This window comes from Microcebus murinus, chromosome 12 (genome assembly GCF_040939455.1).
Source record: "Microcebus murinus isolate Inina chromosome 12, M.murinus_Inina_mat1.0, whole genome shotgun sequence".
In the NCBI taxonomy this organism is placed as follows: Eukaryota; Metazoa; Chordata; class Mammalia; order Primates; family Cheirogaleidae; genus Microcebus; species Microcebus murinus.
Window position 1 is genome coordinate 11,868,904 of NC_134115.1, and position 14,270 is coordinate 11,883,173.

General features: G+C 41.2%; 2 protein-coding genes and 1 pseudogene across 10 annotated transcripts in view; 2 read left to right on the forward strand and 1 right to left on the reverse strand.

Moving 5' to 3' along the window:
- CTSV (cathepsin V) overlaps positions 1-14,270 on the reverse strand; it is a 551,781-nt gene that overhangs the window by 368,027 nt on the left and 169,484 nt on the right. The gene's annotated exons all lie outside the window — the stretch shown is intronic.
- AOPEP (aminopeptidase O (putative)) overlaps positions 1-14,270 on the forward strand; it is a 361,112-nt gene that overhangs the window by 112,300 nt on the left and 234,542 nt on the right. The gene's annotated exons all lie outside the window — the stretch shown is intronic.
- The window catches only part of LOC142874264 (C-1-tetrahydrofolate synthase, cytoplasmic pseudogene), a 53,878-nt pseudogene continuing 39,608 nt past the window's right edge, over positions 1-14,270 (forward strand).

Below are 14,270 nucleotides of genomic sequence, written 5' to 3' on the forward strand. Positions count from 1 at the left end.
TTCTCTCTGTTGCCCAGGCTAGAGTGCTGTGGCGTCAGCCTAGCTCACAACAATCTCAAACTCCTGGACTTGAGCAATCCTCCTGCCTCAGCCTCCTGAGTAGCTGGGACTACAGGTATAAGCCACCACTCCTGACTAGTTTTTTTGTTCCTATTTTTAGTTGGCTGGATAATTTTTTCTATTTTTAGTAGAGATGGGTCTTGCTCTTGCCCAGGCTGGTCTCGAACTCCTGACCTCAAGCAATCTTCCTGTCTCACCCTCCCAGAGTGTTAGGATTATAGATGTGAGCCGCCACACCTGGCTTGTCAAACATATTTTAAAGAACTGACTAAGAGAAAGGTAGTCCATTGTATTGCTCTTTCTCTATTCCTGATGTTTCAGGTTTTCTTCTGGTTTCATTTTCCTTGTGTTAAAAAAACTTCCTATAGCAATTCTTTCAGAGCAGATCTATTGATAAGAAATTATCTTACTTTACCTTTATTTGAGAATGTCTTTATTTCATCTTCATTCTTGAAGGATATTTTCACATAGAATTCTGGATGGCTAGTTCTTTTCTTTCATTACTTTAAAAATCCTGTGTTATTTCCTTCTGGCCTTTAAGGTTTTAATTCAGAAATCCACAGTCACCCAAGTCATTCTTCCCTTATAAGTAATATAAGGATTTCTCTGGCTGCTTTCAAGAATTTTTTGTCTTAAGTTTTATTTTACTCTGTTTAAATTTTGTTCATTAAATTTCACTAATCTTCTTGGACATGTATGTTTATGTCTTTTGTCAAATTTGTGGCATTTTCAGCCATATGTCTTCAGATATTTTTTGCTGCACTATAACTTTTCTTCTCTTTCTGGGTCTCTAATGACACAAATATTAGACCTTTTAGTATTGTTTCACAGATCTCCAAGGCTTTGAGCGTTTTGTTTTTCAATTTTTTTCTCTCTGTTGTTCAGATTGGATTCTATTGGTATATGTTCAAATTCACTGACTCTTTCCTCTTTTACTTCCAATCTGCTATTAAGCTTATTCAATGAAGTTTTAAAAAAAATCTTGGTTATTATATTTTTCAGTTTTAAATTTTTATTTGGCTCTGCTTTATATCTTCTATTTCTTTGCTGAGATTTTCTATCTATTTATTTCAAGAGAGTTGTCTATTATATCCTTGAGCATTTTTTAAACTACTTTAAAGTCTTTGTCAGATAATTTTAACATCTCTCTCATTTCACATTGTCATCTGTTGACTATCTTTTCTCGTCTGAGTTGAGATATTTTTTTGATTCTTCATATGCCAAGTAATTTTGGATTATATCCTGGACATTTAGAATATTATGTTGTGAGACTTTTAAGTTTTGTTTAAATCTATGGATAATATAAGTGGCAAGTAATCAACTTAGTTGGGGGCAGGTTGCATAACCAGCCTTCTGTTAGTTATGGTTTCAATGTCTGTTCTGTTTTTAAAGGCTTTGCAATGCTGTTTGGATATGTCTCACATGCATAGCACCCAGTGTCCAGTCTGAGATCTTGGTGTTCTGTCCCTTAATGCTGTTCTCAAAGTCCCTGGTATGCTGTTTAGGATCAGATTTCCACATTCACAGCATGGGGGTGAGCTCAGGAGTTTATGAACATCTTTATGGTATCCTGGGTCCTCCATCTCTGCAGTTTCCCTGGTACTTTCTGGTTCCCTGAGCCTCCTGTTTTTGGTCTTCTGGCAAGAAAGATAAGGTTTTTGTTACTCTCATCTGTCACAAACTGCCCACAACTGTGCCTATGTTTCAGGTCAAGCAGCAGGAATATTGACATAGCAGGAAAAGCAGTAGGTGTTTGCCCTAGCTTCTTGGAACCACAGCTTCTCCAAATGTAAAAGAAGTTTCCCTCCCTCAGTTTTAGGTGCTTTCCACCCTTCTGCCTCCAGCTGCATGTCACCACAGCCTTTCAGGGTTACCTGGGAGTGGGTATGAGCAAACAGAGAAGAGAAAAGAAAATAACAGGAAATGGGGGATTTTCTTCCTGCTTTCTCTGAGCTTTAGGGGTTCTTCCTCCCCTACTCCTCCCCTCTTTGAATTAGAGCATTTTTCCTGGAGCTCTTTCTGTCCATGTCTTGTTGCCTAACACTGAGTTTCAGGCTGCTTTGAGTCCAGTCCAGGGGATATTGGTGGAAAAAAGGGAATCTCACCACTGGTTCAATAGTATTTTGAAATCTGGTCTTCATCTACAATTCTTCTGCTACTGTTTACTTTTCAAAGTCTTCAAATAGTTGCTCCATGCCTCTTGTCCCTATTTTAGAATTATATTCATTGTGAGAGAGGGTGAAGTGGGCTTTTGCCATATGGGGATTTACATGGACCTCAAAGGACTTTATGGCATTCTTCATTTTTACTGTAGTCTGTATTATTATATAATGAGACTATTTTTTTTTTTTTTGAGACAGAGTCTCACTCTGTTGTCCAGGCTAGAGTGAGTGCCCTGGCGTCAGCCTAGCTCACAGCAACCTCAAACTCCTGGGCTCAGGCGATCCTCCTGCCTCAGTCTCCCGAGTAGCTGGGACTACAGGCATGCGCCACCATGCCCGGCTAATTTTTTACATATATATATCAGTTGGCCAATTAATTTCTTTCTATTTATAGTAGAGACGGGGTCTTGCTCTTGCTCAGGCTGGTTTCGAACTCCTGACCGCGAGCAATCCGCCCACCTCGGCCTCCCAGAGAGCTAGGATTACAGGCGTGAGCCACCGCGCCCGGCCTATAATGAGACTATTAAGAGTTTATTGGGATTGATTGTTGTAGTGGTAGTTTAGAAGATCAAAACTTATTAATTTATTTTTATTCACCTAAACTGAATAAAATTCAGAAATATTTTCAAGCTATAACTAGAATATTTATCTCATATAGAAGTAATACAGTCATGTGTCTTTTAACGATGGAGAATACATTGTTAGGTGATTTTATCATTGTGTGAACATAGAGTATATTTACAGAAACCTAAATGCTATAGCCCACTGTACACCTAGGCTATAAACCTGTACTGAATACTGTAGGCAGTTGCAACACAGTGCAAGTATTTTGTATCTAAACATACCTAAGCATAGAAAAGGTACAATAAAAATACAGTATTATAATCTGATAAAACCACATTTGTATATGCAGACTGAAAGGTCATTATGTGGTGCATGATTGTAATACTTAAGAAGAAATAAACACAGGTGATAAGAAAATGTTTAAATTTTCAAAAATTCCATGCTTGCTCCTCAAAACTTACTCATGTCTCAGTAAACTTATTATATCATTTGGAAGTTGTGGAGTGCCAAGTGCTATGGTTTTTCACTGTTTCTGTCATCTCTGCTTTATTAATGTGGCCTTTGCATAGTGCAATGTGAGAACACATTGTCAGGGAAGTGGTGTCCTTAGTTCGGGACACCAGGTCTCTCCAGAGAGGCCAGAGGCCAGGGAACTTGTGCCTTCTTCCTCCCTAGATTGGTTCTAGAAGCTCCAAAGAGAAGCCAGAGTGTAATGGAACCCCAACAGCCATCTGGGGGCTGAGGTGAGCAAGCACTGCTGCAGCCAACTCTTTAATAGCTGTCACTATCCTCTCCCCTTCTTCTGTCTAGGTTAGTGGCACTACCATCCATTCAGTGATGTAAGACACAGACCTCCATGTGAGCCTGAACTCTTGCTAACCTCCCATTTACTACATTAATCAGTCACCAAGCTCTGCTTGTTTTTCCTCCAAAGTATTCCTGAAACAGTCCTCTCTTCCTTCTGCAGGTCCTCCCTGATTAGAGCCCTTGTCATTTCAGGCTTCCTTTTGAGGAATCCTCCCACGGGGTCCCCTCCCTCTGGCCCTGTTCCCCTCAAATTCATTCTCTGTACTTCTGTCAGAATCGTCTTCCTGTAATGCAAACCTGATTATCTAACCTGCCTGAAAAACAGCTGGAGCTGGCTCACTGTCTTAGCATGATACTCAGGCTCTTCCCTGTCTCCTTCTGTGCAACCCCACTCAACAGAAACAGTGCTCTCTTTTAGAGCAGATTCCTCCATGGTCCAGGTTTTTCATGCCTCTGCACCTTTTCACATCTCGTTCCCTTTGCCCAGCCTGCCCTTTCTGGTTGCCCACCTCACTTTCCTGCTGCCCAGCAAGCTTTACTCATCCTTGAAAACCCTCTTCAGGAATTTCTTCCTCTGTGGTCTGTCTTTGATCCCCCAGAGTGAGTTAATTCCAGCCTCCAACCATTGCACATTCTGTTCTTCTTACTGATTTTTCCTACTCTACTGTGATGGATTATGTCCCTGTTTCATTCTCCGGGCCTCGGTTGTCAAGGAGCTCAGGGCGTACTGTTTCTTATCATGCACCGAGTGCCAGGCACAGTGTGTGGCATCTGGAAGAGGCTCAAGCAGAGAATGAGAGGTTCATTTGTTCTTATCTCCATTCTGGCTTCTCTAGCACCCTGGGTAGGTTGGGTACCAGACACACAAAGCTCAGCAGCCTTTGAAACCAGGTTTTAATGGATACCACAGACAAAACTCATTCAGTTTTACCCAGACACTCTTTTTGTCCAATCCAGTATTAGTAGAATGATCATGACTCTTGAACACTCTATTACTATTCAGAAAGGAAAAGATTATATTGCTCCATTTTTTTGTCTCATATTCCAAACTATAATGTTAATAGTTTGGAATATACGTAATAGTTACGCTTGATTTTTTGTTTCCCTCAAATATACTTCCCATCTTGTTATATATTTGTCTCAGTGTTATTTTTTTAAATTACCGCTATCTTTTTTCTGGTAGGATCTATGAGACTTCAAAAAATAATGCCTGGATAAATCTATGGAAATTTATTGCTTCATCTAACTGTATCTGGGCTATTTATTTTTCTCCATGGAGTTTCCCTGTAATACCTGGCATATTATTTTTTTTAAAGGAGGATATTTATTAGTTCCATTTTAATTTTTGACAAGCCCTTCCCCCCTCCCTTCTAAGAAACAAAAGGGAAGGCAACAAAAATCCTCACAGTTACTTTTTTTAAAAATTTATAATTGACACATAATAATTGTACATATTTATGGGGTACACTGTGATGCTTCAGTGCATGTATACATAGTATAATGGTCAATTTTTTGTAATAACTATATTCATCACTTCAAACATTTGTCATTTCTTTGTAGTGACAACATTCAAAATCTTCTAGCTGTCTTAAAATATATGCTACGTTGTTATTTGTTATAGTCATCCTACTGTGTAATAAAACACCAAAACTTATTCTTCCTGTCTGTGACTTTGGGCCCATTGACCAACCTCTCCTGCTCACATCCTTCTCCCCACTGGTGTATTATTTCAATCCACAGATACATATTAAATGGCTACTTTGTGCCAGAAACTCTTAGCACTGGAGATATAAGATAAATCAAACAAAATCTGTGCCCTGGGGAACTCCTGGCCTCAGGGGGTGCCCTGGAGCAGTCAGTGGGTGCCTTGTGGAAATAGAAAAGTGGCCATTTCAGGAACAAATGTGAAGATGTCCCAGAATTTAACCCTTCATTCAATCTGTCAGTTAACAAGTATTTATAGAATACCCCCTGTGTGCCAAGTACTATTCCAGGCACTCAGAACAGACCAACTCTATTCTATGTGGAGTTTAAGTTTGCTTGAGGGAGACAAACAATGAGCAAACAAAGAAATATGCAATACGCGTCAGACAATGAAAGTGCTGTGTAAAAAATAAAGCAAGGTCAGGGAACTGAGAGTAAGGAAATTGCAGTTTTCTGTGGGGAGCTCAGGTGGGACTTTCGGATGATGTGGTACTTGAGCACAGACCTGAATGAAGCAAGGGCAGGGCGGGATGGGGCAGAGACAGGACTGCGCAAGCTGGAGGAGCGGCAAGAAGGCCAGGCTGCTGGTGTCGCATGAACAAGGGAGAGAGTGGTAGGAAATGCAGTGGGACAGGTTGCTGAGCACCCAGTTATATAGCACTTTATAGATTTTTTTTTTTTTTTTTGAGACAGATTCTCACTCTGTTGCCCTGGCTAGAGTGCCATGGCATCAGCCTAGCTCACAGCGACCTCAAACTCCTGGGCTCAAGCGATCCTATTGCCTCAGCCTCCCGAGTAGCGGGGACTACAGGCATGTGCCACCATGCCTGGCTAATTTTTTCTATATATTTTTAGTTGGCCAATTAATTTCTTTTTATTTTTGGTAGAGACGGGGTCTCGCTCTTGCTCAGGCTGTTTTTGAACTCCTGACCTTGAGCGATCCTCCCACGTCATCCTCCCAGAGTGGTAGGATTACAGGCGTAAGCCATCACGCCCGGCCTATAGGTTTTTTTTATTCTGAGTGATTTGTAGGGAGCCATTTGAAGGTTTTATGCAGTGAGTAACATGACTGATTTTTACTTGAAAAGATCATTCTGATTCTGGGGGAAAGGGAGGGCAGAGGGACAGGTGAGGCGAAAACAGACGTACAGGTTAGAAAGCTAACAGAGGAGTCCATATGCGAGATAACGGTAGCTTAACTAGGGTGGCAACAGTGAATGAAGCAAGAAGTGTTCAAATTTGGGGTGTTTTAGGCCGGATGCAGTGGCTCACGCCTGTAATCCTAGCACTCTGGGAGGCCGAGGCAGGAGGATTGCTTTGAGCTCAGGAGTTCGAGATCAGCCTGGGCAAGAGCGAGACCTCGTCTCTACTAAAAATAGGAAGAAATTAGCTGGACAACTAAATATATATAGAAAAAATTAGCCGGGCATGGTGGCGCACGCCTATAGTCCCAGCTACTCGGGAGGCTGAGGCAGAAGGATTGCTTGAAGCCAGGAGTTTGAGGTTGCTGTGAGCTAGGCTGACGCCACGGCAATCTAGCCCCAGGCAACAGAGTGAGACTGTCTCAAAAAAAAAATTGGGGTTATTTTAAAGATAGAGCCGTCAGGATTTTGGAGTGGATCGTATGTGAGATGTGAGAGAAGGAGGAGTCAAGAATAACTTCAAGACTTGGGGCCTGAACAAAATGTTGGTGCCATTGGCAGGGAAATAACTAGTCTGTAGGAGAAAATCAAAGTTCATTTTAAATTTGTTGAGTTTGAAATGTCTACGTGAAAATGTAGCTGGAGTTCACAAGGCAGTCCATACTTGGGGGGTCTTTAGGATACAGATAGTATTTAAAGTCATGAGCGTAGAGGAGCATATCATAGACGGACATAGAAAGAGAAGATCAGAGGTGTGGGGACTGAGCCATGGCAGTCAGGAGTGTCAGCTGCTGAGAAATAGAATGGATGAAGGCTGAGAATGGACTGTGGGATTTGGGTCAGTGAAGGTAAGGCCACTGATGACCTTCACAGGACCAGTTGTGATGGACTGATGGGAAAGAAAGCTTAATTGGAGTAAGGAAAGAGAATGGGGGGCTCTAAAGTTGAGACATCAAGTACAGGAAGCTCTTTCAAGGAGTCCTACTTATAAGAATAGAGAAATAGGGAGGTTGCTGGAGAAGGATGTGAAGCCATGTGAGGATGTTTTAAGGGCACAATGTATCGAAGCACATTTGTATGCTGAGGAGAATGAGCCCGGTGAAGAGGAAGCAGCTGAGGAGGAGCGACAGCCTGCAGAGGACAGTGGATGGTTACTGCAGCTGCACGCGTGAGGTGGTGAGAGGGCTGAGGATCTAGAGCAGGGGTCCTCAGACTTTTTAAACAGGGCCAGTTCACTGTCCCTCAGACCATTGGAGGGCCGGACTATAGTTTAAAAAAAAACTATGAACAAATTCCTATGGACACTGCACATATCTTATTTTGAAGTAAAAAAACAAACAGGCAAAAACACCTGTATGTGGCTCATAGGCCGTAGTTTGAACGCCTGATTTAGAGTAAGAGTAGCATGGTCTGAGGGGCACGCATGAGGTTCACCTGCTGTCATAAAAGGCATGGGGGGCGGTGTGGAGTTGGGTGCAGGGAGGTTGTAGATTTGGTAGTGGAAGAGTTAGGAAGTTCTGTTGTGATGGCCTCTCTCTCTCTCTCTCTCTCTCTCTCTCTCTCTCTCTCTCTCTCTCTCTCTCTCTCTCTCTCACTCTCTCTCTCTCTCTCACACACACACACACACACACACACACACACACACACTTAGGGATGCCAGGAACCACAAAGTTCTGTATTTGCTATGGCTTGTCTGCTTTTCCAGAAAGAGACTTTTACTGTTTGCTTCAGGACCCAGGATTTTCTTCCTCAGATTTAGGGACTCCCCGTACTCTCACATTTAGGTTCATAGTCCTCACATCAGACCGGAACAAATTTCATGACAGAACCAAAACAGTAGGCAGTGCCTGGAGTATAGGGTGCAAGAAGGAAATGATGGAAGTAGGTGGGGACGGATTGAGAAGAACCTCTTCCACCCACCCAGGGCGTGTGGATCTCATTCTGTGGCCGAAGGGAGCTGTTGGTGGATAGTAAGTGTGGGAGGAGCCTGATCTGGTTTGTGCTTTTAGCAAGAACTTCAGTGGCCAGTGAGCTGGTCTGGGTCGGGAAACCTGGGGACAAGAGGACAGTCAAAGGCTGTTGCCATGGGCCATGTGAATTCTGTGTTTTTGCTGATTTTTTAATACCTACCTTTCTGAAATTGAAGAGATTCTTACAGATGATTGAAGAAAATGAAATTAATTCTAGAATTAATGAAGCAGAACTATGTTAGCTGCCAGGCGAGTAGCTGATTTCCTTAATAGGCTGAATCATGAATGGGGTGGAGATTGGGGCCTTTGTGTGTGGTAAAAGAGGAAACAGATACGAGTGGGAGAAAATGTGAGGTATGTTGGAACCAAAACAATCTCATTAGTTACTCTTAGTATCCTTAGACCTTCTGTAGGGACAGTTGATATCTTCTAACAGATGAAGAAGGAGAGCCCCAGGCATTTCAATCCCTGTCTATAGCACCCAGAAAATTAATGATAACCCAGGAGTTAAATGGTGTTCTTGAATTTCTAGTTCTTTTCTTGGTCCCTGGACTGAAGCAAAGTGAAAAATCTTGACTATAAACCACCTGCAGGATTGGGGACATATCACTTAGTTTTTAAAGTTCAGGCCCAAACTGTTTCACATAATTTTTACAATTTAAAGTAGGAATTATTTGGCTGCCAGCACCAGGGGAAATGTAATACTGCAGTTAGTCATTAGGTTCCCATTTCAAAGCCTTCTGTGTCAGAGAACATCTCATCAGCATATATTTGGCTAATGAGTAAATCATGGAGCCTGACTCCAAGAGGGCTGTAACTGCTGTGCCTCTCCCTGCCAGGAATGCCCCACCAAGTTAATGACAACCTGGGGAGAAGGGGGACAGTGTTGTCATAGTAAGTGTAAACAGTGATTGTAACATGCATCCTGAGTTCAGAGATGCTAAAACAGGGGTGGGGGATAGGAAGGGAAGAAAGCGTGTCTTAGACCTAGAATTTGGTTAGCTCAAATTTTCATTTAACATTACATTGTAGGAAAGTTGACACTTTAAAAACAAACATATTTTGTTTGGGATTAGTTTTAAGAGTGTTTTACTGATAAACCTGACTCCATAGATTGGTTTTAGGATTAAATGAGATAATGCATGTAAGTCATTTCCAGCAGTCCCCTGCACATAGTAAAGGCTCAATAAATATTCATTGTAAATAATAATATTATATTTCTCTTAATATACTTCCCAGGAAACAATAGATTTTTTTACATTATTTCCAATTGGAAAATGTTACCTTTTACACAGGAACATTTTTTTTTTTGCAGTAATATCTTCAAATACTTTTGAAGTATTTCCAATTGTAATTTGTTAGCAACAAGAAGACATGGAGTTTTAAAAATTATAAGTTATTAATATGCAGAAAAACAAGTGAACTTATTGAACGCAATGTGGCATTGGCTCAGGGCTAATCAGAGAAAATCCCTCTTGCCCACAGATCTGGTCCTGCCTATTTGCTCTTTAGAACCTATGACAGATACTACAGAGATGACCACTGACATTTATTAAGCTGCAGTATGTAACAGAGTCTGTCCTAAGCACTATACATTTAATCCTGGTTTCATCCTCCCAGCAACCCCCTGAGTTAGGAAATCTTATCGTTCCTTTTTCAGAGAGAAGAAATCTGAGGCCCACTTATCCAATTGATAAATGGTAGAGTGGGTCTGATCACTGCCTAACTCCACATGATGCCTTTAGCCACCCTGCTGTGCAGCCTCCTTCTGCTATGATGCAGACCCTGTTGGTTGCCTACCAGTCCCACTTTATTCCTTGCTGGAGGAGCCTTGATTTTGTTTGGCTGTGCACCCCTCCCCACGTGCCTCAGAGAAGGTGAATTCTGTCCACATTTCCATGAATTCATCATGGTTCATCTAAGCCAATCATGGTGTCCCATTTGCCCTTGCCAAGGATTTGCTTAGGCAAGGACATTCGACGTGATTCTGGCTGAGGAATATGAGGAGTAACTTTCTGCAGTCTTCTGAGAAAGATTTCTTCACTGAGAGACACAGACATACAAGGAAGGACACCACTCTTACCCCCCCCGACCTTGTCACGTCAGGACATGAAGCCTAGCAATGTGGCAGCCCTCCTGCACCAGCCTGGGGACAAAGCCCATACCCAGAATAAGGGACAGCTAAGAAAGGGGTAAAGGGCAGAGCAGAGCCCTGGCATTCCACAGCTGGAGGCTCATCCCTGTGCTTCTGGTACGTGAGGGAGTGAGACCCCTCATTGTCCAGGCAAGTTTGAACTGGCTTTTCTGTTACTGGTAGCCAAAGGCGTCCTAATTTGGAGCATCCTCACAGGGGTGCCTTGGCATGCTGGTGCTCTGCAGGTGGGTTACAGGTATGGTGAGATATAGTCACCCTCAGCTCTCAAGCAGCCAAGAGGGACCTGGACACCCAGAGTTCCGGGTCTGTTACCTCCAGCCACGAGGAGCTTTGGTGTTTAATGAGGGAATATACAGATGTTTTCTCTGTGTATCATGGCATTAAAAAGATTGGAAAGCACTGACTTGAGTGATCAAAAACACATAATAGAAATATTATGTGTCAGTGTGTGTCAATAATAAACATATTTTAAAAGGTGAATGTATATGTCTAAGAAAACATCTTTTGCTCACTCTTTGGGTGGGATGATCCTTCCAGACCTCATTCAACTGTAATTTCCTCTGAGAAGACTTCCCAACTTTACCGGCCATTACTTCTTCCCTCCTCAGACGATTTTTAATAGCACTTACATGACTGTGATTTAATGATTTTTTTCAAGTCTGTCTCTGCCAGTGGACTGTAAGCTCTTGAGAGAAAGAAATTCTTTGTTGAGAATGGATGTCAGGAAGCTCAGAACCAAGCTCAATAGTGGTAGCTAAACTAACCTAGATAGGCTAGTCATACTAGACACTGCATGTCCTAGAGTATTGATTCTCAGTCTTGGCCAATTTTATACGACATTGATGCCCAGTTCCCACCCCTGAAGGTGGTGATTTATTTGGTGTGGGGTGCAGTCCAGACATTGGTACTAAAGGCCCTGGTGATTCCCACATGTCATCAAGCTGAGAACCACCGTCCTGGAGGGAGAGAGTGACATTGCCAAGAGCCAAAGATGACAAAGACCATTTGGGGAACTGTGATGACAATAGACATAAAAGTAACCAGCTTCTTCAGTAGTTGCCACTAGATCCAGAGAATCTGATGCAGAGCTTGTCACAGTCACCCTGGTGAGAGATGATGAATCCAGATCAAGGGTGGTCCCAGCAGGAATCATAATTGAGTGGCTACCATGGAAGATGCCTATGGCAGCGCCCCCTATTGCAGTGATCCTCCTGCTGCCTACACATTGGAATCACCAGGGAAGCTTTAAAAAAACAGGTGCTTGGACCCCACCTGGAGATTCTGATTAAATTTATCTGGGTAGAGTCTAGGTAGCAGTGTTTTAAACAATTTTTAAAATTCTCCAGGTGATTTTAATGAGTTCCCAAGGTTGAAAACTACTGCCTTATAAGAACAGCAGTAGGATTTGACCCTAATTCAGTGTTAGGAGCCTAGCAGGGGTTATCCCAAGCTTCCTGGCTTGAGATATTGAGGAGAGGTTTGCATAGACCAGGTTAGCAAGAGAAGTGGCTAGAAATTAGGAATAGGTAAGGAACGAGGAGTAAGACAAACATGTCTTCGAGAAGTTCAGTTTGAGTTGATAGAGGGGCCTGAAATCATGACAGCTTTTGCCTGAGTGTTACACAGACCTTAGGCGAGTTAGAAAGCTGAGAGCAGAGTTTCTCAAGTGGCTCGTAGACCACTGGTAATCTCCCGCCCGCCCACGTCTATCAGGTGATCTGCAGGTGCTTTGGCAGTTTCAGAGGAAAAATCAGTGAAGTCATTTTATTCACATACATTTTGTTAAATTAGAAATAACATGAATTATTTTTGTAGGACTCTGTTCTTAATCTTTCTCTTCTTAAAGATTGTAATGGGCTAGAAAGACTGTTAATCACTTTGTCTTGGCTATTTGGTCAGCTGAGTGCAGTTCATCTCAGCTGACATATTTTTACATTGTCTGCCATTATTATTCACATAAATTTTCATTGATTATAGGCATTATAGACCAGTTCCAAAAAAATGTTTCAATGCCTCAGTGTTGAAGGGCAAAAAGTAGAGATAGAATGAATCAGGTAAATATTAGAACTCATAAAAATGTTAGAACTATAAATAGTGAATAGGAGTCTAGTGCAAATATAGAATATGTATTTGTAGCTGATGGGACAAATGATTCCTTGAGTAAGATGATTTAACACAAGCAGCCACAAAGGAAAAAAGGATAATGATGAATATCTGAAATTAGATTTTATTGAACCATCCCTTTCAACCCCACTTCACTGTGTACTGTCTGTCCTTTTATCAAATAATGGCATGAAGTCATTTAAGCTTTTCTATTATTTTTAAATATAACACAGGTAAACCTATTAAGTTTTTCTTGAACAAATCCAAAATTGTGCTTTTTAAAATGAGATTGATGTATTCTACAGTGACATCAGAAAAAAGGTCAAAATGACAGAGAGAATTTTCAGAGCTGTGTTCTGCGCAGAGAAAACAGGGTACAAGTCATATTACTGTTGAAAAGCTTAATAAGGCCAGCTTCAAGTTAATGACAAATGCAATGTTCAGAGAAAGCAGAATAGGGTATTGGCAAAATTCCATCATCAAATGGATATTGCATAATATCTATGGTATAAGTGTACAAAAGCATTTACTATTGCTTGCATACTCTAGAAGATCTTCAACTTTACATTTGAGAAAAACCTGTGATGTGCAGATTATGAATCAACTCTTGGCATATGCACAATACTTAAATGAGAGAGAATCGCTTGATGAGTTTTTGTTCCATGAGAATCCACATCATAAAAGAAGAATGCTTTGTTTGGTTTGGTTAATGATTACATTCTGAGCCATGAAGGATAATGGAAAAGGTACGTTGGGATCAGTAGTAACAGGTAAGGAAGGACAAAAGGACATCGGTATATGAATCAAATAAGTCATGCTAGATTGTGACAGACAACATTATTTTATTTTCAGAGAACAGTTGGTTGTCTTTACTATGCCTCTTGACCCTGATTATAATTGAAAGAAATAATGAAAAATGTGACAGTTTCTTATAAAATGAAGGAAATGGGCATCACATAACATACTGGAGGCAACAGTGCCTCACAAAAGATTTTAGAATGTGGTATTAGTTAAAAACATACATTTATGACACTAATTAATGTCTGTAAAAGCCATTTCTATTATTTAGGTAGCTTTCTCTAGTGATGTGCTATTTTAGGGCTGAACTTAGGATTTTAATGCTAAGTATAAGAAATCCTATTATGGGTCTGTGAAGACAGAGACCATCTTCTTGTTTCCAACCGTATCTCTGGTGCCTAGCAGTGTCACCAGTAGCTAATATTTGCTGAATGAATGGATTTTTATTTATTTATTGGTCAAAGAAAGAACTGATGGTATATTACAGCTTATGTTTTAAAAACGTGTCCAAATGCTGGAACATGCTTGCCAAGTGCAAGCAAAAAGTAGATTAGACATCTAATTGTTGCTCTCTTCCCTGATGGAACATTCAACCCAACCTTCTAGCTCTTGAATCTAATGTGCTCATCAATTTATGTTTACCAAGCACTGAAAGAGGTCTGTGGTGAGAAATCAGCTCATAATTTCTAGGACTATATTCAATCTGAACATCCAAATGTATTGGACAGAGCCAACAAACAAACTATCCATATGAGTTAGGGTTTTCTAATTTAGAAGAAATAAAAAGTAAGAAAGGAAACTACCT